Source organism: Macaca thibetana, chromosome 4, assembly GCF_024542745.1.
Source record: "Macaca thibetana thibetana isolate TM-01 chromosome 4, ASM2454274v1, whole genome shotgun sequence".
Taxonomy (NCBI): domain Eukaryota; kingdom Metazoa; phylum Chordata; class Mammalia; order Primates; family Cercopithecidae; genus Macaca; species Macaca thibetana.
In genome coordinates, this window is record NC_065581.1 from 124,000,363 (window position 1) to 124,027,309 (window position 26,947).

The window sequence follows — 26,947 nt, forward strand, 5'->3', positions numbered from 1 at the left end:
TTCCCACTGAGAGTCACGTTCACTGTCAATAAAACTCCCCACATTTACTATCTTCAGTTCAGCCGTGAAGCCCCATTCTCACTGGATGCTGGACAAGAACTCAGGTGCCATGAGTGTGGGTGCAAAAGGCTGTCACACTGATCCTCCACTGAGCTGTTCATATTTAAGCTGTCCACAGATGGCAAAGCTACGAGGGCACTGTTACACTTCCTCTGGGGATTCAGTGGTCACAGGCACCCTCCCCTAGACATTGCCACAGGGCCAGTATGAAGTCTCTTGTTGGGGCTCAACAGTGCTCACCCTGGCTCCTGCACCCGCTCACCTGTGCTCCCCCTACCACAAGGGGTGGAGCAGTGAACAAGTGGAGTTCGCCCTGCCGACGCGCATGCACTCCAGTTCCCACCCATGACGGGTTCAGGGCAATATCCTGCTTCTCCCTCTAGGATGGAATTTGGCTTCTCTTTATGCAGCTAGAAACTTTTACATAATTTTTAAGAGAGTAGAGAGTCATGTGGATGTGAGGAGGGTACGTGAAAAGGGTGACAAAATAATCTGGGGTTATTCAAAATATATATTAAGTCTTTGTAAATATGAAAGTGTGCTTTGTTGAGAAAGGTCATAGATAGGTACAGATTTACAGGGATTTTATTTGTGAGTTTTTGTTTGGGGAGAGAAAGGAGAGCTATAATGTGAGAGACATGTATTATGATCTAAGCGATGTGACTGAGGTAGGGCTGCGTCTATGGCACACGCATTGCTTGATAGTGGAGATTTTATCTAGATAAAATAGGAATAGTCATATAATTAATACTACAGAACAGTATTTCATATCAAATGAAAATATTGTATGAAATAAAATGTTCAATGTTCAAAGCACTGCGTTTAGGAGCATTCAAAAACTCTGGTGATGATAGTGACCCTCATGTAGAAAATCAAGTGTTACAATTGTTCTAAGATGTAGATTTAAGAATTAAACCCTAAGCAAAAAATCTTTAAAAATAACTGAAACATCTTTTGAGATATTTATCATGTTTAGTTTAAGACTATACTGAAAAATAATTTAACATGTAAAAGTACACGACATTTTTATATCAATTAGGGCAAATGTTTTCAGTTTTGTTTTTTTTTTTTTTTTTTTTTTTTTTTTTTTTTGAGATGGAGTCTTGCTCTGTCGACCGGGCTGGAGTGCAGTGCCCGGATCTCAGCTCACTGTAAGCTCCGCCTCCCAGGTTTACGCCATTCTCCTGCCTCAGCCTCCCGAGTAGCTGGGACTACAGGCGCCCGCCACCTCGCCCAGCTAGTTTTTTGTATTTTTTAGTAGAGACGGGGTTTCACCGTGTTAGCCAGGATGGTCTCGATCTCCTGACCTCGTGATCCGCCGGTCTCCGCCTCCCAAAGTGCTGGGATTACAGGCTTGAGCCACCGCGCCCGGCCTTCACAGTTTATTAATAATGTATTTGTCTTGTTATTTATGTTTCACAAGGCAGTATATTTTACTTGATTTTAGAGTTTCTGTCCTTTTATCTCTGGGACTGACTTTTTAGTATTTCAGTTAAAAAATTAAATTTTAAATGTTAAAAGCCCACTAATGCTACAAAGTAACATTGTTAGTTTGGAAGCTCTCCCACTAGACTGTTACCTTGCTGAAGGGGCCACATGGAGGTAAATAAAACATTCTACAGAAATTAGCAAAAAACAGTCACAGTGCTGGCAGTTATACAGCTAGGGATGAACAACTTGGGGAAAAAGAAGCTTCTTTGTGAATTTACCTGAGAATGGTGTCTACTAATGAACTATTCCAAACATATTAGTGGCCTGAGGGAGTCTTCTCCATGTCTCAGAAGTGTAGTGCTTGATAGCTCACACACTTCACTCATAACAACTGTAAGATGATCCCAGCCTGCAGTCCTGTCTGTTAACAAGGATGCAAGGAATTCCCCAGAGACATCCCAGGAGATACATTTCTGCATTATTGTTCACAATCTCAGAAAAGCAAACAGAACATAAAGAAAACTACATTATGTTATAAATCCCGATTCCATAAAAATAGTTAGGAATATGAAATGCCAGTCTTGAAATTGTCAAAATATGTTGTTTTATCTCTTTTGGATAATAATGAGAAATAATGTGTAAAGCATCATATCTCATGAAGGGTAACATTGCCTCAAACCACTTCATGGAATGCTGTGTCTAAGTCCATTGCTGTTCAACCATAATTAACAGGTAACCATGGGATACAATGATTACATATGGTTTCAATAAGACTGATTTAATCTATAGAAAGTGTGAAGGTAGACAATGACCTACTAGATTTGGTGGCAAATTAAGATCCAAACATGTATCAACTGACAGAAGTTTACTTCTATTTTAAAAAACAAAATTTAATGATAGTGGGGTGATGAAATTCTTATGTTCATATTAAAAATCTCTGAAGGAATTATTGGTGTTCATCAATGCTAATACATTAAAAATAAAACTGGCTATGTTAGTAAACTTCAAGCCTATGATTCTTAAGCTCTCCTTCCTGTCACCAAAACAAAAACTCACAATATAATCCCTGTAAATCTGTACCTGTCTGTGACCCTTCTAACAAAGAAATTCATGGAGATGCCATGGAATAGTTTAAATGTTCAGGGGAAACCACAGATATGTCATACAAACCACTAGACACTAGATTTTCTACATTCATTTTGAAAATGTCATATTTACAAAGGTGGGATTTAGAATTTTGCTGTGATCTACAGCAAGTACTACAGGAAATGAGGGTGGTACTCTCCAACGTATGAAAAGTTGTGCAGTGCCCAACTCGTGCACTCATCCCACTAGTAAGTAATTTTGGTTATTTAAAAATAAAATAAGTATGTATTTTTTCAATTTATGTGTATTATTTCTTCAAATGGATACTGTATTCTTAGAACAAAAATAATTGTTGTTTGGACCTTTCTATTTACTAAACGTAACTGTTAGGTTTTTGGTTTTGTTTTTGGTCCTGTAATCACTGTGGAAAAAAATATTGAGAGACTGAGGTTCTGTGAATCCAGAAAGTTACAAAATCTCTTCTCTGATCTCATACAACATGAGTGCTAAAAAATATAACAAAACAACAAAGAAACAAAAATCTCTAACTGGATATTAGACATCAATGTCAAAAATATTTGATTCAAAACAAAAGGAGATAATTGTGCTATCAACATCTTCATCATTACTACGTACCTAATATAAAACTAATTACTAGTACATGTAATTTCTAATTCTTACAGCAATCCACTTACATAGATATGAATGATGTTGTTGAAGATTTTACCTAATGAAATCAGGATTATGGAACAAGTAGATGGTCTGTCAGAACAAGTAGATTGCCATGTCTTCTTTCGGCATCCCAACACCTATTTCCCGAACTATTTTTCTTTTATATGCCAAGCATACCTGACACTAAGAATTCTAAAAAGGATACTCAGTTCGTTCTAATTGTGTTTACTTTGAGAATTGAATTTTAAGAAGGAAGCTAATGAACTGAAATATTTGTAGAGTGATGAGGAGAGGAAACTTAATATTAAATTATGTGAAGAATTATTGAAAATGTAAAGATGCTTTCCTAGAAAGAAAATAGTTTTATGGAAACAAAATACTTTTCTAATATTTGAAGGATGATTAATTCAAAGAAACCTCACATTGATTTCATGTTGCTGGAGTAGAGGACTATCAGGGAGAGAGATAGTGGCTCAAGATAAATACGGATTTGCTATAATGAGAGTTTTCAAAAATGATATGAGTTGCATTTGGAAAGTAATGGCATTTCTATCTTTATAGGCATTTAACACAGAGACTTACTGGAGTAATTAGTGGGTCAATTTTAGATGTGATGCCTGTGTTGGAAAACATTTGAACTAGAATACATACAGATTTCCAAAATTACCACTTCCCACAGTCAAGGTTGTACTGGCTACTAATAACAAAATTAGAAATATGATCAAATATTGGATTCCCTATGGCTCAGATGGACTCAGAGAGTTCTGACTGAGAGAGGAATTAGAGTCCACAGAATCAATTTAAGACAACAACAACTGAAATAAGAAATGAACAAACAAAAGCTATTGAGAATTAGGAAGAGCACAGTTCAGAGGAACCAAAGATTGGGATTAAAGTTGGGGTAATAGAGTCAAGGAAGTGAACCTGAAAGAAGAGTAAGTCAAGATCAAAGTGGGAGTTGAAAGAAGTGAGGTGGAAGGTTTATGATTTAAATTTTAGCGACAATAGTTTGGTACATTTGAGATCTGATGTAGAAATACTTTTGGCCTTGCCAAAATATCACATATTGTGATCATAATTTCATTAAGTTAATGATGTTAGCTGCCTTTTTTTGAATTGTCCCCTTGACATCAGTGTTCCTGAACATCATGCAACTTGCTATTTCTGAGAGTGCTTCTTTCCCTGTTTAATGGAAAGGAATAACGCTTTACTAATATAGTGACTCAAGCAGGCAACTATAGAAACAACATTTAGATAGAATTAGTCAAAACAAATGCAATCTGTTTCAGGCATTAATAGCTTTATTATATGGTTTATGAATTTATGTGGAATACAGAATCACATGGAGAATAATTTTGGTTAAACAATCTGGGCAAGAATAAGAACTATGAACAATTCAAGTGTCTTTTAAGCATACACTGCTGGACAAAAATCTCCCAACAGTTTCAGTAAGGATTGAACATTTTTCTTCCCTGGGCTAGAAATGCTCCAGAATGCCACCAGTTGAGGCATTCTTGAATCAAGCAGCAGGGGATTGCCAATAGTCTCAGGCCTTGTAATAGATTGTAGGGGACAGAGATGCCCCATTGAGAATCACAGGAGCAACTGGCTCCAAACCATCTTGTCTTAGACTCTAAATCTTTTTAATAATGGTGGAAGAGAGTTGCCAAGAGGAAGACTAGAAAAGAGATGTGGGTAGAACTAAAATAAAAAACCTGTTTTCTGCTTACGGTAATTTGTATTTTCTGAAGTCAGACCTCCCTGTTGTGCAATGAAATGCTGAGAGCAGTTAAATGAGAATAGGTTCTTTAACACAACATCACAGTGCCAGAAGCTCTTTAACAGTACTCTCTGCTTACTATTGGGCTCAAAGTCAAATAAGTTAGTTGAGAGGCAGCAATAATCTGATGAGCCAGCACAAACTCTACCTGAGTGGAATGCTGTGGTCTTCAGGTCTACCTTGCTATCAGCAATTAAAAATTAACCATGGCATTTTCAAAAGAAGAATGTAGCAATTCATATGCAGCTTCTTTTCCACTTGACATATGTCTAAACAGCATCTGCTTTCTCAAGTCAGGACAGATACATGCAATGAACCTCTTTTGTGTGCAATGTGCAAAGCTAGGTCATTAACACACCTGCCAGGAAAGCAAGGGGGAAGGAAAAAAACATTCTTTCTCTTGGTAAACTCATTCATTTAAAACATCCAGTTTTTCCTGTGCTGTCCTTTGAACACCCCAATTATCTCCTCTTGCCCTTACAAACAAGTGGTGTGAATTTTAATCAGCTGGAATGCAATCAGGGGTTGAAATAAATAGTGCTGTTGAATCATTTTTACAGAGAAAGGACAGTTGCATATCTATACTATATATGTTTCTGATTTTCACAAGGGTGAAATGCCCTTGCAATGGACTGAAACAAACAATGTTTTATTTTTGTTTCAACCTCTGTTGACTTTCCTCTGCTTTCCTTTCCCCTAGAATGCCAGGGCCTCAGTTCCGAGAATAATTAGCAACAACCTCTGGTGATAACAGGGCCACAGCAACCCAACAGCGATATCTTACAGGCGCCAGCTGTGCTTCAGTATTTATTTATTAAGATCACAATATTTACACAGTATGAGTTCATTGAGATGGTGGGGAATTGAGCAATGCTCTAGCAACTAAATTTTATCTGTATTTTTTAATGGAGATGAAAAAACTTCTAGGCTATGTACTGTTTACTTCCCTGGACAAAAGAAAGAAAAAAAAGAAAAAAAAGAAAGAAAGAAAGAAAGAAAGAAAGAAAGAAAAAGAAAGAAAGAAAGAAAGAAAGAAAGAAAGAAAGAAAGAAAGAAAGAAAGAAAGAAAGAAAGAAAGAAAGAAAGAAAGAAAGAAAGAGAGAGAGAGAGAGAGAGAGGGAGGGAGGGAGGGAGGGAGGGAGGGGGAGGAGGGAGGGGAGAGAGAGAGAGAGAGAGAGAGAAAGAGAGAGAAAGAAAGAAAGAAAGAAAGAAAGAAAGAAAGAAAGAAAGAAAGAAAGAAAGAAAGAAAGAAAGAAAGAAAGAAAGGAAGGAAGGAAGGAAGGGGAGAAAGAGAGAGAGAAAGAGAGAAAGAGAGAGAGAGAGAGAGAGAGAGACAGAGAGAGAGAGAGAGAGAGAGAGACAGAGAGAGAGACAGAGAGAGAGACAGAGAGACAGAGAGAAAGAGAGAAAGAGAATATCAAGCTTCTAATTCCATTCCAGCCCGGTTTTGCTAGCAGTTTGGTGTATAAGCCCTAGATGGGCTTTGCAGGCATGCACTGCAGTGACTACTACAGTGAAACCTGCTTGTCCAACACAGAGGGGAAGCTTAACACTGCTGTAGGTGCATGGAATGACACTCAAAGAAACCAGGCAACAAGTTGTTATTGGCTGATAACTCTACTCAGCCCAGAGGTGTGAATGACCAATCTAGACATTTACTCCAAATCTCCCCTTCACATGAATTACTATAGCTTTTCATTGGCTCTTCTGTAAGTATTTGTTATCACAGTGATAGGCCACACATGTTCTGATGTTTCTCTGCAAAGTGATTTGCTTTGCAAAACCCTATCTTAGGGAGTTTCTTTGATGTTGATAGACAATTTTAGGAATTTAGTTTGGAAAAAAAATGTTCAATCTGTATTTTAGGTGAGAAAATAATGAATGGCTAGAACAAGGAATGCATGCATTTTTTTTAACATATGGAACTTCCTGATATTTCTGTCTTGAAGTCCCTCAAGTAAGAGTTGGTTCTATTTTTAAAATATAAATATGATTGATTAATGGATAGGAATCATAGTTAATGGGAACAACAGGTTCATATGCCTGCTGTGCAATAACATATCCATTAAGCTGAGACAGCAAGGTTTGCAGCAGAGAAAGAGCTTAATGATTGCAGGGCACTGAATGAGGAGATAGGAGGAGCTCCTCAAATCCATCTCCCCAAAAAGTTCTAGGTTGGGGTTGTTAAGGAGATCATGGAATGTCAGGGGCTGGAAAATTGAAGTCATTGATTAGTCAGTGTAAGGAGGGTGAAATCATCAGAATACAGAAACTGCATTCTTTGGTGAGCTGGCTTCTTGCAGGATCCTTTTGACCAGCTGATGTCAGTACTTTCATCAGTATGCAGGACCTGAAGGAATAACTCAAAAAGAAAATTTAACATTTTGAAGTGTTCAAGTTATTCTCTATAGAGCAGTTAAGGAGAATTACAATCTTGCAACACAGTCTACATGATTCTAGGCCAATAGGCACCAAACCAAGCAGGTCAGAGAGTAAACTGACTTAATGACTAATACTGAATGTGTTGCAAAAATGATTTACTTTTATTTCTCCCTTTCTCTTCCCTGATTAATTTCATAAAGTTTATAGGGGCCATTTCAGTAAGATATTATAGTAAGTGAAATAAGCCAGGCACAAAAAGACAAATGCTACATGATCTCACTTATATGCGGAACCTAAAGAAATCAAACACACAGAGGCAGAGAGAAGAATGGTGGGGTCTGGTGGGGGAGGGAATAGACTAGGGGAGCGGATATTGAGCTGGAGGAGAGGGAAATGTGAAGATGACAGTCAAAGGGTATAAACTTTTGGTTATGCAGGATGAATAATTCTGAAGCTCTCATGCAGCATGGTGGGTATGGTTAATAACACTGTATTGTATAGTTGAAATTTGCCAAGAGAATATATCTTACATGTTCTTACCACACACACTCAAAAATGGTAATGAAGGAAATTATAACATTTTACCCCAAAATATGGCTCTCTGGAATGACTATTTTAGATTAAAAATTCTTAGAGATCAACAGGCTCTGGAAGAGGCTTTCCCCTTATCTACATAAAGATAGGATGACCCACTAAAGGGAGCAAGAATATTGTCCTTGTTTTTATTCATGTTCCTCCTGTTATTTCATTATCCAGGACAGGAAAGAAGACCAAAATTGTAACCATACCTGAACAGACCCTTTTTCAAGATAATTACTGTCTCCAAGGATCGTTTAAATTCCAGAGAGAATTATTTGCATGTTAATTTCTGTTCCAGATCCAATCATTCTTTTTAGTAATCATTTATGCCCCTCAATAGAATTTCTCCTCTCCCATCTCTCATAACCTGTTTTACCAGTATCCAAGTCCTCATTCTTTCTGTAACCTCGAGATGACATATACTTTTCTGTACCTCATTAGGAAGTTGGGTCTTTATTCTGAATGCTTTAATATACATGTTAAATAAATTTGGATGCCTTTTCTCCTGTTAATCAATCTGCCACGTCAGACATTTTCAGTGAGCCCATAGGGACCAAGGGCCTTGGCCCCTACAGTAACTATGTTAGATGATGAATATGTTAATTTACTTGATAGTGGCAATAAATTCACAATGTATATATATATCAAAACATCATGTTGTACGTCTTAAACATATACTTTTTTTTTTTTTGAGATGGAGTCTCGCTCTGTTGCCAGGCTGGAGTGCAATGGCACAATCTCAGCTCACTGCAACCTGTATCTCCCAGGTTCAGGCAATTCTCCTGCCTCAGCCTCCTGAGTAGCTGGGACCACGGGTGTGTGCCACTACGCCCAGCTAATTTTTGTATTTTTAGTAAAGACGGGGTTTCACCATGTTGGCCAGGATGGTTTCGATCTCCTGACCTCATGATCTGCCTGCCTCGGCCTCCCAAAGTGCTAGGATTACAGGTGTGAACTACCGCGCCCGGCCATAAATATATAAAATTTTTATATGACAATTATGCCTCAATAAAGCCGAGATTAAAAAAAGAAATCATAATAGAATGTGGGGCATTTGAATTGTTCTTTTATCATGGTTACCTCAAACAAATTACATTTTCTTCATTAAATTTTTTCATGTCATAAACATATAGAGAAAGATATTTGCCATCAAGTTATTAATGGTTCAATATTTTATCATCAGCTTTGACCAGGTGTAGCGACTCATGCTTTTAATTCCAGCATTTTGAAAGGCCAAAGTAGGAGGATTTTTTAATACCAGGAGTTCAAGCCCAGCTTGGGCAATGTAGTGAGACCCCAATCTCTACAAAAAATTTTTCAAAATTAGCCAGGTGTGGTGGTGCATGCCTGTAATTCTACGTACTTAGGAGGCTAAGGTACTAGGATGGCTTAAGCACAGGCGCTTGAGGCTTCAGTGAGCTATGATTGTACTATTGCGCTCTAGTTTGGGCAACAGAGTGAGACTCTGTCTCAAAAAAAATAACTTAACATTTTTTAAATATTTTGATTAAGAGGGCTTAACGTAGTTGTGTAAATAGTCTTCAAAATTAATGAATAAATCATTTTCAAAATTTAATATGAGACATTCTGTCAGTATTGAAGAAAGTAGAAAGACTCCAAAATTGAGTTTTGTCAACAAGTAATAATAATGATAGGTTATCCTAATTATTAACAACATTACATCTAAGTATATTATATTTCTAATTATATTATTTATAAAACATTGTAAATTATGAAATAATATATTTAATTATTTAGAGTAATATGATTATATAATTACACTTAATAAAGAACATTACTGACTAAAAAATCTTTCTTAAAATTGTTTCATATATTTGCATCAATTTTAAGAAAGACTTATCAGGCAATAATCTTGCACAAGGTCATAAATTATAAAGTTATTCTCAAACACTGGTTTTTTTCATGCCAGCTTGATCCTTTTTAAAAATTAAAAAGAGAATAATGCAGCAGTTCAGTTGACATTTAATACTGTATTGTCCATATTACTTTATCTTTCATGGAGCTTATTACCTTTATTTTATTAAAATATCCTAGAATATTCTAACTTGAATAAGAAATCTGATTTTCTCTATCATTTTAACTTCTGTTTAGAAAAGTAGCTGCAAAGGAACATGGGTTTTTTTATATATAAACTTACTAGTAAAGTAATATGCACACACAGAAAAGTGAACAGCAGATGATCACACAGATTAATGATTTACATCTGTATATCCAGACCCAGATCAAAGAATGAATTAATATCAGAAAACAGAATCCCTCTTTGGCACCTCCCACATTCTGGCTATGCCTTCCAGATAACTACTATTCTGATTTTCAAAGGCACAGATTAGTTTAAAGAATACTAACAGTCACAAAATTCGATATTAATTTCTACTTTAACCTCGTTAATATTCTGAATATTAATGCATTAAAATGATTAAGGATAAAGATGGAAAGGGGGTGCGTGATCTTTCCTCCCCATTATAAGGGTCATGGCCAACATGCCTATAACAAAACATGGATTAATAAAAGAAAAGCATAACAGATTTACATACTATGGAAGCTTTCAGAATGAAGACCAAAGACCCTAGGAAAACTATTTTTATCCCTAGAGTTGATGAACAATGGACAACTGTGTAAAACTGTGATTGGACAAAAAGAGTATGACCTAATGAGAACAGACTGAGGAGAGAATCCAGCAAGGCCTATCAGTTCAGATTGTTGATGGAAAAAACAAACTCCATAAAATATTTAAAGAAGTTTATTCTGAGACAATATGAGTGACCACAGCCCAGAGAGCAGTCTCAAGAGGTCCTGAAAAAATGTGTCTGAGACAGTTGGATTACAGTTTGGTTCCATACATTTTAAGAAGACAGAAATTGTACGTATAATTATAAATCAATACATGGAAGCTGTACGTTGCTTCAGCCTAATGGGGTGGAATATCTTGAAGCAGGTGCTAGGGGATAGGGGCTGCAGGGGCAATTAGGTAGATTCATAGATTTTTCTAACAGGCAATTGGTTGAAAAAGTCAAGCTTTATTTAAAGACTTGGAGTCATTAGAAAGAATTGCTTAAGATAACGGGGTTGCTGAAGCCATAGTTCTTATTATGTAGACAAAGCCTTATAGCTAGCAGTCTTCAGTGAGAATAGATGGTAAATGTCTCTTTTCAAACCTTAAATGTGTCAGATTCTCATTCAATCTTTCCTAGATTCTGGAAACATCTGAAAAGACAAGGCCTGGATGCATTAATGGAGATTCTCAATGGATGCAGATTTCCCCCACGAAAGAAGGGTTTGCAGGGCCATTTTTAAATATGTCAGAAAAATATATTTTTGAATAAAATATTTTGATTTCCTTCTGGGTATGTTCTCATGTGATGCTATACCAGCTTCAGGTCAAAAGTGGAATCTTATTGCCACATAGAGTCTGTTTTCTTCATCTTATGATCAGCATGTCAATGCTGGTCAGTTATATGTAAACTCCAAAAGGGATGGGGGGTATAATGAGGTGTGTTGACCACCCTACCTGTCACGGCTGGCAATTAGGTTTTTCAGGTTTTTCTGCAGTCCCCTTGGCAAAGAGGCCATCCACTCATTTTACTGAGGTGCTTAAAATTTTATTTTTGAATAACAGGATTTTTCTTGGCTTCTCTGTGCAGCATTCCATCCTCAGAGAAATACTTTGCTTCTGAGGTCTTTACTTTGGGGTATCATTTTCTAAGCCCCAATAATAGCAAGAAAAATGGCTCTGAATTTTAAGTGGAAGAGCATACATGCATCTGAATAGCAACTGCTGACAGGGAAAACTGCTGTGTTTATATTTAGAACAGAAAACAAGTCTGTTCTATCTTCACTTTACTAGAGGCAAAATTCAGTAAGCTGGAACTTTACTGCTGCCTCAGACACTGAGGTTACCTTGTAAATCGCCTGCAAGTGATTTAGTTCAAAGTTACGATGATAGAAGAGTTTTTCAATTCTAGATAGAAACAAATAGACAAGATGGGAATCTAAACACTAGCTAAAGCTAACAGTGGCTCAGTCTTGGTTGTTATTTGTTGTTGTTGTTTTTCAGTTTTAAGTGATTATATAAAATGTGCATTGAGAGACACTCAGGATTTTTTGATTCTCAAAAGTAGGCAGATTTCTTTAACTTTAATTAATGTTGAGAGACTCTCCAAAATAAATCATGAGATACATTTTTAAATTTTGTTCATCTGATGTAATTTAAGGACTATTTCAATACTCATGGCTTATAAATAATGGAGTACATGGAACAACTTTTTACATAAAAAGCATAGTTCACCAATAGTGACATATAAAAGATGGCTTAATAATCCCCTGTAATCCTGAGAGGAGCCGGGCACATTCCTCAGCCCCGGGCTCAAAACAAACAAGCCCAATACAAACACATCCCATCCTCCCATCCCACCACATATCGCCATATATCTCTCAAACTTCCTGAGCCCAGTACAAACACCACCTGGAAAAGTCTCCGATAAGGAAGCAGCCGTTCAAAGTTTTACTGAAAGCGTGGGAACCAAAAGAATTCCTTTGTTCCCCTGTAACTTTCGGGCTATAAAAAGCAAACACTCGCATTGTTCGGGGCCCTCTTGTATGCTGTGTAATGGAGGGACCAAGTTCGAACTTGTCGTAAAGATCCTTGCCGCTTGGCTTTGACTCTGGACTCTGGTGGTCTTCTTTGGGGAACAGAGGGTCTGGGCATAACATCTGGGGGCTCGTCAGGGATTCCCCCAAGCCCACCAGACCCCTGGTCAACAGATCTACTAGGATCGATCTACTGATAGGTGAGCCGGCTCATCTCTGTTTGTCTGTCTGTGTCTGTTCTGAATCTGAATCTGTGACTCACGAGGTCTGAAACTGGAGCTGGCACAGTCCTGGTGGACGTGCTATAGGACAGCCAGCGGAGACCGGTGGGAGACGTCCCCTGGCGCTCCTCTGATCTAGCTTAGGATCTGAACTGCCCCGCGCCTGTTTGGGGTTTGGGCAGTAGGTGTTTCTGATCTGAACTGCCCCCAGCGCGTTTGCGGTTTGGGCAGTAACTGTCTCTGATCTGCACTGCCCCGACCCCCGGTTTGGGGTTTGGGCAGTAGCTGTCTCTGATCTGAACTGCCCCGACCGCCGGTTTGGGGTTTGGGCAGTAGCTGTCTCTGATCTGAACTGCCCCGACCGCCGGTTTGGGGTTTGGGCAGTAGCTGTTTCTGATCTGAACTGCCCCGCGCCTGTTTGGGGTTTGGGCAGTAGCTGTTTCTGATCTGAACTGCCCCGAGTGCGTTTGCGGTTTGGGCAGTAACTGTCTCTGATCTGCACTGCCCCTACTGCCGGTTTGGGGTTTGGGCAGTAGCTGTTTCTGATCTGAACTGCCCCGACCGCCGGTTTGGGGTTTGGGCAGTAGCTGTTTCTGATCTGAACTGCCCCGAGCGCGTTTGCGGTTTGGGCAGTAACTGTCTCTGATCTGCACTGCCCCAACCGCCAGTTTGGGGTTTGGGCAGTAGCTGTTTCTGATCTGAATTGCCCCGAGCACGTCTACGGTTTGGGCAGTAACTGTCTCTGATCTGCACTGCCCCGACCGCCGGTTTGGGGTTTGGGCAGTAGCTGTTTCTGATCTGAACTGCCCCGACCGCCGGTTTGGGGTTTGGGCAGTAGCTGTCTCCGATCTGCACTGCCCCAAGCGCGGGTTTGGGGTTTGGGCAGTAGCTGTTTCTGATCTGAACTGCCCCGACCGCCGGTTTGGGGTTTGGGCAGTAGCTGTTTCTGATCTGAACTGCCCCGAGCGCGTTTGCGGTTTGGGCAGTAACTGTCTCTGATCTGCACTGCCCCTACCACCGGTTTGGGGTTTGGGCAGTAGCTGTCTCCGATCTGCACTGCCCCGAGCGCCGGTTTGGGGTTTGGGCAGTAGCTGTCTCCGATCTGCACTGCCCCGAGCGCCGGTTTGGGGTTTGGGCAGTAGCTGTCTCCGATCTGCACTGCCCCGAGCGCCGGTTTGGGGTTTGGGCAGTAGCTGTCTCCGATCTGCACTGCCCCGAGCGCCGGTTTGGGGTTTGGGCAGTAGCTGTCTCTGACCTGAACTGCCCCGAGCGCCGGTCTGCGATTTGGGCAGTAACTGTCTCTGATCCGGGCTGTCGGAGCACGATCGCGACTAAATATCATTAATAAGTCAGATCAGATTTCCTTTGCAGGGATTCAAACCCACATTCCTTTACAGGAAGGGACTACAAATTATTACAGGATGGATAATACCCAGAGCACTCCTCTATCTCTCTTTACAAATAATTTCAAAGAAGTAAGAGCAAGGGGCCATGATCTTGGTATGGAAATCAGGAAAGGAAAGCTAATTACTCTGTGTCGCTCCGAATGGCCTGCCTTTGATGTAGGGTGGCCACCCGAAAGGACCTTCCGACTTGCGTTCATCACTAGGGTAAAGTCCAGGATTTTCCTACCTGGGCGTGCGGGCCACTTAGATCAAATCCCATATATTCTCATATGGCAGGACCTTGTTGAGAACCCGCCTCCTTGGCTGTCCCCTTTCCAATTAGCCTCTGAACCCTGTAAGACACTGGTTGCTCGACCACTAAAATCCAAGCAACCAACTGCCCTCCCGCATCCTGTTCTACCTGATAGTGGGGACCCACTGTTCACAGAACCCCCTCCGTACCCCTCCAGGCCCCAGGCCCCGACCCCCTGGGCTGAGTCACGGGAGGGAGCAGGCGGAGGGGAGGCGGCCGGCACACACGGGCCGCTGACAGGGAAGGTAACTTTGAAGGGCCAGCGGGGCGGAGGCGAGGGCGCACTTCGTGGGCTAGCCCCCCGCCAGCCACCTGACTCCACGGTGGCTTTAACCCTTCAAGAAATAAGACCCCCAGATGACACAGGAATCCCCAGGCTCCAGTACTGGCCATTCTCCACCAGTGATCTGTATAACTGGAAGACTCAGAGTGCTGGGTTTTCAGACAACCCCAAAGATTTACTGGCTTTACTGGATAGTGTCATGTTCACCCACCAGCCCACTTGGGATGATTGCCAGCAGCTCCTCCGAATCTTGTTTACCACGAAAGAGCGAGAGAGAATACAGGTAGAAGCTAGAAAGCTGGTCCCGGGGGACGACGGTCAACCGACTGCCAACCCTGACCTCATAAACGCTACCTTTCCTCTGACCAGGCCAGCGTGGAACTACAACACGGCAGAAGGTAGGGGATGGCTACACCTTTATCGCCAGACTCTAATGGCAGGTCTCCGGGCAGCTGCTCGCAAGCCCACTAATTTGGCTAAAGTATATTCTATTCTGCAGGGAAAGACAGAGAGCCCAGCCACCTACTTAGAAAGATTAATGGAAGCTTTTAGACAGTACACCCCCATAGATCCAGAGGCTCCAGGAAGTCAGGCAGCTGTTGTAATGTCTTTCGTAAATCAGGCAGCTCCAGATATTAAAAAAAAAAACTCCAGAAATTAGAAGACTTGGAAGGAAAGCGGATTCAAGACCTCCTTCAGATAGCCCAGCGGGTTTACAATAACAGAGATACTCCAGAGGAAAGGCAATTTAAGGCCACTGAAAAAATGACCAAGGTCCTGGCAGCATTGGGACAGAAAGAGCATCTACAGCCAGAGTACACCCAACCTAGGCGGCTCCCCAGGCATGATAACCTGAGAAAAGACCAATGTGCCTACTGCAAGGAGGCTGGCCACTGGGTAAGAGACTGCCCCAAAAAGAAACAACGAGGACAGGGACCCCCTAGGTCTACACCCATACTAGTCACTCAAGATGAAGACTAGGGAAGACGGGGTTCGGATCCCCTCCCCGAACCTAGGGTAACTTTGCAAGTGGAGGGGTCCCCAGTCCAGTTCTTGGTCGATACAGGAGCACAGCACTCAGTCTTAGTTAAAACTAATGGGAAATTGTCCTCCAAGTCCTCGTAGGTACAAGAGGCCACAGGAGTTAAAAAATACCCATGGACAACACAAAGGACAGTAAACCTCGGAGCCAAGAATGTAACCCATTCTTTCCTGGTCATCCCTGAGAGCCCCTGTCCCCTATTAAGGAGAGACCTGCTAACTAAAATGGGAGCACAGATCCATTTCCTCCCTGAATGGCTGGTCGTGACCAACTCCCACAATCGGCCCGTGTCCGTCCTGACTATAACCCTAGAAGATGAGTACCGGCTCCACCAGGAGCAAGGGGCCCCTGACCAGGACATAGCAACCTGGCTCCAGCAATATCCAGAAGCTTAGGCGGAAACGGGGGGCTTAAGACTAGCAAAACACCGTCCTGCCTTGTTTGTTGAACTTAAGCCTAGGACAGACCCCGTGCGGGTATGCCAATACCCGATGCCCCTAGAGGCCAAGAAAGGAATTGCCTCGCATATCCGCCGGCTCCTTGACCAAGGGGTCCTTCGCCCATGTCACTCGCCCTGGAATACTCCATTGTTGCCGGTACGAAAACCTAATAGTGGAGAATACAGACCTGTACAAGACTTAAGAGAAATCAATAAGAGGGTTGTGGACATACATCCAACTATGCCTAACCCGTATACCCTCCTGAGTACCTTAAACCCTAAACATCAATGGTACACTGTTTTAGATTTGGAAGATGCTTTCTTCAGTTTGCCTTTAGCCCCTCAGAGCCAAAAGCTCTTTGCCTTCAAGTGGAATGACCCTGATAGGGGCATAAGTGGCCAATTGACATGGACCAGGCTGCCGCAGGGATTTAAAAACTCTCCTACCCTGTTCGATGAGGCCCTCCATGAAGACCTGGGTGAGTACCGACGCAAACACCCTGAAATAAATTTACTACAGTATGTTGATGACCTCCTAATTGCTGCTGAGACCCAAGAAGCTTGCATCCAAGGGACCAAGGGTCTCTTACAAGCTCTGGGGAATCTGGGCTACCAAGCCTCGGCAAAAAAAGCTCAAATCTGTAAGCCAGAGGTAACATATCTAGGGTACCTGCTTAAAGAAGGGCAGCGCTGGTTAACAGACGCCCGGAAACAAACTGTTCTGCAGATCCCCAGGCCACAATCCACCCGACAAGTGAGGGAATTCCTGGGGTCAGTGGGATTTTGCAGACTATGGATACCTGGGTTCACAGAACTGGCTAAACCCTTGTATCAGGCAACCCGGGGGCAGCAGCCATTTAATTGGACAGACGAAGCCGAGTCGGCTTTCCAACAGATTAAAACCGCCTTACTCTCTGCGCCTGCACTGGGGCTACCTGATGTTACCAAGCCCTTCCACCTATATGTGGACGAGAATACAGGTGTCGCCAAGGCGGTAATAACTCAGAACTTAGGCCCCTGGCGGAGGCCAGTTGCCTACCTGTCGAAGAAGTTAGACCCAGTGGCTGCCGGGTGGCCCCCTTGTCTCCGAATGATTGCGGCCACGGCTCTGATGGTGCAAGATGCTAATAAACTTGTCATGGGACAAGAATTGCGGGTCGTTACTCCACATGCCATCGAAGGTGTACTCAAACAGCCACCTAATCGATGGATGAGTAACGCCCGGCTCACCCACTACCAAGGACTACTACTAAATCCTCTCAGGATAACTTTCCTGCCCCCAACGACCTTAAACCCTGCCTCGCTGCTGCCCAACCCGGACCTGGACGCCCCACTCCATGACTGCACCGAGATACTAGCTCAGGTGCACGGAGTTCGAGAAGACCTGCAGGACCGCCCACTTCCTGATGCCGACCTCGTCTGGTTCACTGATAGGAGCAGCTTCATGCATCAAGGCCAGAGGTACGCTGGAGTGGCAGTGACTTCAGAGACTGAGGTAATCTGGGCGGAACCCCTGCCCCCGGGGACATCGGCCCAGAAGGCCGAACTGATTGCGCTCACCCAAGCTCTTACCTTAGGGGCGGGGAAGAAGCTGACAGTATATACAGACAGCCGATATGCTTTTGCAACGGCGCATATACATGGGGCCATTTACAGGGAGCGAGGGTTACTGACGGCTGAAGGAAAAGAGATAAAAAACAAGCAAGAGATCCTAGCCCTGCTAACAGCCCTATGGAGGCCAGAAAAGTTAGCCATTGTGCATTGCCCAGGGCATCAGAAACCAACTACTCCAACTGCTCAAGGAAACTTTCTGGCAGACCAAACTGCAAGGAATGTGGCAAAGGCTCCCAGCCAACTCCTTACACTCCAGCTCCCTGACCCGGGCCCCCGGGACTTGCCAAATTTCCCTGAATATTCAGAACAAGATCTCCAGTGGATTGACAAACTTCCCCTGAAACGAGTCCAGAATAGGTGGTGGACTGATACTAATGACCAAACCATCCTACCAGAAAAATTAGGACAACAGGTGTTAGAACACATCCACCGAACCACCCACCTGGGGGCCCAGCGGATGATAGATCTGATCAGAAGCTCCAAGCTCAAAATCAGACATATAGCTGAGACGGCCAGCAGTATCGTGACAAGTTGCAAAGTCTGCCAGCTTAACAATGCATACCCCCAATCTCAAGCTGCAACAGGAACAAGGCTCAGGGGAACCAGGCCCGGTATCTACTGGGAAGTAGATTTTACTGAAATAGAGCCAGGAAAGTACGGGTACCGGTACTTACTTGTCTTTGTAGATACTTTTTCAGGGTGGACTGAAGCATTCCCAACCAAAAGAGAAACTGCTCAGGTCGTAGCAAAGAAAATTCTGGAAGATATCCTTCCCAGGTATGGCTTCCCCGTCCAGATAGGGTCAGATAATAGGCCCGCTTTCGTCGCTAAGGTAAGTCAGGATTTGGCTTCCATCCTTGGGGCAAATTGGAAACTCCATTGCGCTTACAGGCCCCAGAGTTCAGGACAGGTAGAAAGGATGAATCGGACCTTAAAAGAGACCTTAACTAAATTGACTATGGAGACTGTCGCTAATTAGGTAGTCCTTCTCCCCTACGCTCTGTTCCGGGCCCATAATACCCCTTACAGACTGGGCCTTACCCCTTATGAAATCATGTATAGTAGACCCCCACCCCTAGTTCCCAGCCTAAAAGATGATCTGCTCAAGTCTGAAACAGAAAATGTCTCTGAACTCTTATTTTCCCTACAAGCCTTGCAGAAAATTCATCAAGAAATCTGGCCCAAGCTGAAGGAACTATATGAGACCGGTCCCCTGCCGACACCCCATCCGTACCAGCCAGGAGACTAGGTCCTGGTCAAGTGACACCGACAAGAAACCCTAGAACCCAGGTGGAAAGGACCACTCCAGGTACTCCTAACCACACCCACCGCCCTAAAGGTAGAAGGCATCGCGTCGTGGATCCACTACACCCACGTCAAGCCGGTGGACCCAACCTCCGACCTCCTGGGACCAATCACGGCGGCAGCTGAAGCACCGGACACGTGGACTGTGGACAGAGCTAAGAACAACCCCTTAAAACTCACCCTGCGCCGACAGCATAGCTCACTGCAAACATGCAGTTAGGTAGTCTGACTCTAACGTTGGTCGCCCTAGTGGCCGCTGGAGAAAACATAAAGCCAGCTCCTAATCCCTTTGTCTGGAGATTCTGGCTTTATGAAAACCAAACCCACCCTGGGCAACCTCATAAGCCCGGGAAATTAGTGGCCAGTGCAGATTGCCCCTCCTCAGGGTGCAATAGCCCAATTTTACTAAATTTTACCGATTTCCCAATAGCCAAACCAGTGGCACCAATGATATGCTTCGAGTATGATCAGACTCAATACAATTGTAAGCACTGTTGGTGGCACCAAAGTGCCGGCTGCCCTTATAACTATTGTATCGTCCATAAATACCAATGGTGGGGTGGAAAAGAACAGATAGATCCCAGATGGCCCTTCCATCGTAGACGAGATGGAGACCTTTCATATACATGGATAGTTAGAGACCCCTGGAACTCCCGCTGGACCACGCCTCAACACGGGGCTGTATACTACTCCTCCGCCTCCACATGGCCTAGCAGTCACCTCTATCTGTGGCGGGGTCTAGTGCAGGTACGGCCCCTGGTCCATGGAAATATCCAGTGACAAGAAAACTGCCTGACACAAGATTTACGTCCTTTTTCCTGGTTAAAATTATTGCAAGAAGGATTAGAACTTGCTAACCTTACAGGACTTCACAGCCTGTCTGGCTGCTTTCTGTATGCCACTCTAGGGCGTCCACCGCTAACCGCTGTCCCCCTGCCGTGAGGATCCTCTACCTCTGCCCAAGCTAACAACCACCGAAACCTCTCATATGCCCCTATCCCTAACGTGCCACTATACCTAAACCCCAGTCAAGAAAAGTTTCCCTACTGTTTCTCAGGAACTAATTCCAGCCTCTGCAGCATCACTGCAACGCCCCCTAATATCACCTTAAGGGCTCCATCAGGCATATTCTTCTGGTGTAATGGAACATTATCTAAAAACCTATCAAGCCCCTCTGTTACCAACCTACTGTGTCTTCCTGTCACATTAGTTCCCCGGTTGACTCTACTTACTGCCGGAGAGTTCCTAGGGTATACCGGTAACTGGACTAGTGCTGTTATTCACCCAGTCCCTAGACCGAGACCTGCACGAGCCATATTTCTCCCCCTCATTGCAGGAATCTCCCTCACCGCATCCTTTCATGGCAGCCGGACTGGCGGGGGGAGCCTTAGGTCACACCCTCATAGAAAGTAACAAGCTGTACCAACAATTTGCCATTGCTATGGAGGAGTCAGCTGAGTCCCTTGCCTCCCTCCAGCGGCAGCTCACGTCCCTAGCACAGGTAACCTTGCAGAACCGGAGGGCCTTAGACCTACTCACTGCTGAAAAAGGGGGTAGGTGTATGTTCCTAAAGGAAGACTGTTGTTTCTACATAAATGAATCAGGACTTGTGGAGGACTGGGTCCAACAGTTACGCAAGTTAAGCACAGAAGTAAGAACACGGCAGTTTGCTTCAGCTGCAGACCAATGGTGGAACTCATCTATGTTTTCTCTGTTAGCCCCCTTCCTTGGACCCCTGCTGAGTCTTCTATTTCTGCTTACCATAGGACCTTGTGTTGTTAACAGAATTTTGCGGTTCGTTAGAGAAAGATTTGACACTGTATAACTCATGGTCCTCAGAGCCCAATACCAACCTGTAGATGCTGAAACAGAATCAGACTTGTAAGACCCAAGATTGGCTCTAGAGATACCTGAAAAGAAGGGGGGAATGAGAGGAGCCGGGCACATTCCTCAGCCCCAGGCTCAAAACAAACAAGCCCAATACAAACACATCCCATCCTCCCATCCCACCACATATCGCCATATATCTCTCAAACTTCCTGAGCCCAGTACAAACACCACCTGGAAAAGTCTCCGATAAGGAGGCAGCCGTTCAAAGTTTTACTGAAAGCGCGGGAACCAAAAGAATTCCTTTGTTCCCCTGTAACTTTCGGGCTATAAAAAGCAAACACTCGCATTGTTCGGGGCCCTCTTGTATGCTGTGTAATGGAGGGACCAAGTTCGAACTTGTCGTAAAGATCCTTGCCGCTTGGCTTTGACTCTGGACTCTGGTGGTCTTCTTTGGGGAACAGAGGGTCTGGGCATAACAATCCTATTCAATTAGGGAGTATATTTTTGCATGTAAGTAGATATTTAGTGATATCCATTATTAAATATCTTTTTGCACTTGAGATCCTTGAATCTTTTCACTAATGAAGCAACACACCATTAACACTGTCTACTGAAACCCTGGAAATCTTAAATTATATAGAAAAAAATTAATGTATAGGAACAGGGTGTACAAACTGACGGTGGAGAAGGCTGCCTTCCTATTATATATTCTGAATCTTAGATTAAAATCCTCAAAATGCATCCACTTTTTGGCAGGTTATAAATGAGTGGTCCTAGGACCACGGGGGCAGAGAGCCTTCAGGACAACTCATAATGACTTGAATGTTTCAGATACTCATTATTTCAAGAGGCAAGGACCTTCACTCATCAACCAGACTATTACCTCAAATGGAGAGGATGTAGGATTATACCAGCAAGCAAAAGATAAAACTGCTTAATTCAGATTTTTTAAGTGACTTTTTTTCTCTGTCCAACTAAATGCAGCTCTCCCTAATTTTTGTTTATTTCATCTCATCAACTGTTCATCAAAGATGAATGATTATTAACAGCCTCTGACAAAGTTTTAATGCATGTGGTCAGAACTGTAGATGGTTCAAAATAATATCCAACAGGTTAAACAGGACAAAATAAGAGTGATGCCGTAAATGCTAAATGTCAGTGATGTGATCATTAAAAACATTAAATATTTTCCAAAAGATTCACATTATATAATACATATTTAATATTTTTGTTTGTTTTGTAGTGAAATAATCCAGGTCTAATAAGTTTTGCACATATTATCTCATTTTTTTAGCATTATTTTTAAAATTGATTTATGTCCTCTCATAATATGTTAAGATCGTTAATTTTATGTGTCAACTTACAAGGTTAAGGGATGCCATAAACCTGGTAAAACATTATTTTTTAGTATGTCTCTGAGGATGTTTCCAGAAGAAAATAGCATTTGAATCTGTAGGCTGAGTGAAGATGTTCCTCACCAATGTGGGTGAGCATTATCCAACATGCTGAGAGACTGAATAGAAGATAAAAGCAGAGAAAAGGCAAAATTTGCTTTATATTTTTGAGTGTGGATATGTATCTTCTGCCCTCAGACATTGGTACTTCTGGTTTGGGTAATTTCAGGCTTGTTCCTGGATTTACGCCATTATCCCTCCAACCTCAGTCATTCTCAGGGTTTCTGATTTGGACTGGGACTTACACCATTGGGATCTCTGGTCATCAGGCCTTAGGATTCAGACTGAATTAAACCACTGGCTTTCCTAGTTCTCCAGCAAACAGACAGCAGATTATGGCTTCTGAGCCTCCACAATTGTGTGAGTCAATTCCTATAAGTCTTCTCTTATATATATTACAATATATAATATACATAATTGTTTTGTTTAATTTAATTTAGGAGAGCTAAATAATTAAACATGAAGCCAAAGTACATAAGAAAGTGGCAGCCTTTTATTGCAAATATGCACACACTCTTGGGCGAGGTTCTCCAGTCCTCAGGTATGCGGCCAGGGAAGTCGCACAGGCGCTCTCGGGTGAGGTTCTCTGGTCCACAAGTAGGAGGGTCCAAGGAAGTCACGCCGGCTCCTGCTGGTGGCGGACTTTTATGCATTGGTACTGGAAGGGGGAGGGCAGTGGGCGGGACAAGGGCGTGATAGGGGCGTCTCCATAGGCATGGCCGGGTAAGTTTCGATCTCTTTGGATTGACGTCACCTGGCGCATGCTCGGTTGTCCTGCACTTTCCCGGGGGCGGGAAAGTTGGTGATGAAGAACCTGGAAGCAATCACCTTCCTCCATTTTGTCACTTCTCCCTCACCCAAACAATAATGATATTATATTGTATATAGCATTAGTTCTATTTCTCTAGAGAACCCTGAATAATGCATGTGTATGTAAATTTAAATAAATAATTCTGAAATGTATTGAAAATATTGAAATAGACTGGGTGCAATGGCTCACACCTGTAATCCCAACATTTGGGGAAGTTCAAGGCAGGTGAATTGCTTGAGCTCAGGAGTTCAAGACCAGCCTGGGCGACATAGTGAGACCTTATATCTGCAAAAAGATTTAAAAATTAGTCAGGCATGGTGGCATGTAGCTGTAGTCCCAGCTTCTCAGGAAGCTGAGTCAGAAGGATCTCTTGAGCCTGAGCGGTCAAGGCTGCAGTGAGCCATGATTGTATCACTGCACTCCAACCTGACCTGGGTGACAGGGCAAGACACAGTCCCAAAACAACAACAACAACAACAACAACAACTACACTATATATATAGTGCATATATTTATATATTTTTAGACCATGTCTTGCCTCTCTCGTGCATGAGAGAGAAATGTGAGGATGAGACAGAGAGAGAGAGAGAGACCTTTTACTAGATTTCTTTTTTTTTTTTTCTTGCTCTGTTGCCCAAGCTGGAGTGCAGTGGTGCAATTTTGGCTCACTACAATCTCCGTCTCTTAGGTTCAAGTGATTCTCCTGTCTCAGCCTCCCAAGTAGTTGGACTTACAGGCATGCACCACCATACCCAGCTAATTTTTTTTTTTTTTTTTTTTTTTTTTTTTTTTTTGTAGTTTTAGTAGGGACATGATTTCACCATGTTGGTAAGGCTGGTCTTGAACTCTTGACCTCAAAGTTCTACCTGCCTGATCCCACAAAGAACTGGGATTGCAGGCATGAGCCACTTGCACCTGGTCCTTTCTCTAGATTTCCAAAATTTAAATTTGAAAAACATCTCTTGAATACAAAATACCCAATGCATTTATTTTAGTCTAATTTACTGCTACTTTCTTTATAAAATGAATCTTTTCACTTGTACAAGAAGCCTGAGTCACATGATATTGCCTCTCCTCCCAGTCTAGAATTTATAATAAAAATTCTAGTCATTTCCCTTGGACCTGTCCTCAGTGAATAGTGTAGTTTATTCCTGGGCCATGTATGGCAGCATGCATGATCTCAAACGAAGTGAAATGTTCTTTAGAAAACTTCTGTCTAGTCTGTTGTTGCAGTTGTGAAAAAAAAAAAAAAACAATCACTGAAACTGAAATCTTGGGGTTATGTTCATTTTCTATCTGAGAAATAAAAACAAAATTCTAAGCCCCACAACCTACTGAATGGACCCTTTCTTGGCCAAGCAACCTTGAAAACTGAGTTCTCAGCCATGACAACATGGGAAGTCAGATACACTTTGTTATAGCCTCTCCATCGATAACCACCATTAGGTTTTCTTAGATAAGGGCTAATCAGAAACTAGCCCTTTCAGAAGACTCCAACATTGGTATACCAACTGCCTGACTGCTGCTCCTTCTTTTTGTAGCTCCAACAAAACAACCCATCAGCATCTCTTCCTGGTAGGAGACCATCCACTATGGAGTGGAACTAGCCATTCTTTTTTAGGAACCCTGTATTCCATTCAATCCTGTCCCTAATGCCACAGGTGTGGAATTATCAGATTCCAGGTGCAATAATCAGACTTGCTCACTCTCTTGGTGAAAGGGAATTGGGACACAAAAGATAGTAATCAAATAATGGTGGGTTTTGTAGTTTCTTATATGCACAAAACAGTGACCAAAACAGACAAAACTCCTGTCCTCACGGAGTTTTCATTCTAGTTCTAAACAACAGTGTATGTGTTTTTTTCACACCAACCAATTATTTAATTATCGGCAAACACTGACTGGGTGTCCTACAATTTAACTCAATTCTGACCCTGACTAACTGGAATTAGAACAGGCCATACAGATTAAGGATTCAGTCTCACAAAATGTTCCTTACTTCAGATGCCAGTTGCAAGTAGAGGATCCCTAAGTTACAACACCTTTCCAACTTGGCTACAAGTCAGAGTTTCATGGGACGCCCTTCTTGTGTTCAATAATTTGCTGGGACAGTCCACAGAATCCAAGAAAACAGTTTACTTACTATTTAGCAATTAGAATTGCTTCTTTTTTTTTTTCTTTTTTTTTTTTTAGACGGAGTTTTGCTCTTGTTGTCCAGGCTGTAGTGCAATGGTACGATCTTGGCTCACTGCAACTTCTGCCTTCCGGGTTCCAGTAATTCTCCTATCTCAGCCTCCTGAGTAGCTGGGATTACAGGCGCAGGCCACCACAGCCAGCTAATTTTTTTTTTTTATTTTTAGTAGAGACGGGGTTTCATTATATTGGTCAGGCTCGTCTCGAACTCCTGACCTCAAGTGATCCACCTGCCTCCCAAGGTGCTAGGATTACAGGTGTGAGCCACCACGGGCAGCGTACAAATGCTATTTTAAAGGATGCAAATGAACAGCCAGAAGAAAAGATACATGGGGTGAGATCCAGAAGGGTCCCAAGCACAGGAATTTCCATTCCAGGGTGCCACCCTCCTCGCATGTGCATACCTTCTTGTTCACCAACCCAGATGCTCTCCAAACCTCATTTTTAGGGTTTCTATGGAGGTTTTATTATTAAGGTGTGATTGATTTAATCATTGGCCCTTAGTGATTAAGTCAATCTCTAACCCCACTCCTTTTTCTGAAGATTGGGGGATGGGGTTGAATGTTCTAACCTCTAATTACATGATTGGTTCCCTTGGCAACAAGGCCTGTATTCTTAGGTACTTTCCAAAAGTCACCTCATTAACATAAACTCAGGTGGGGTTGAAAGGGGCTCGTTATGAATAACAAAAGATACTCCTTTCATCTTTATGCTCCTGAGCTATTTCAGGAACTGGGGTGGTTGTGGGGGCATATAATAACAAAGACATTTCAATTACCCCTACCACTCAGAAAGTTACAACAATTTTAGAAGTTCTGTGCCAGGAACCAGGGACAAAGAGCAAACATATAACTATTATTATATCATAAAAATCACAAAAACAAACATTTCACCAGTAAAGGCCAGAGCATGTCAATAGTGAAAAGTATTGAAGAGAAAAATAAGCAACAGTAGGGAGAAGAAATGTTAGTACTAAGTGTTTGCAATCTTGAGGATCAGAAAATAATATCCCAGAATATGATCCATTGATGTGGTGAAATAAAGCAGCAGCCTCAAGATCTCCCTAACCTTCCTCTTTCCTGCAGCCCTGTCTCAAACCCTCTGTCTTTCCCTAAGCACAAGGAGAGGCTTTACTTTAATATTCCCTTATGCTTTGAGATCACATCTGCCAAAGAAAACACAACTGCCTTCTGCCTTCGACTCTTTCCCTGAAATTTTATTACCAGAAGACAGGAATGTAACCACATCTGGATGGACTCTGTCACAAGATACTGTTTGTCTCTGGACTCATTGAAATTCCTAAGAGAATCATTTACAGGATAATGTCTCCCTCCCAGGCCCATTTATCTCTCCTAAAATTATTTACTACTCCTCTAAAATTATCTATAGGCCCCCACTACCCTCTCCCCTATAAATGGTATATTTATACTTTCACCATCTAGCTCTTCTTTGAGTCACA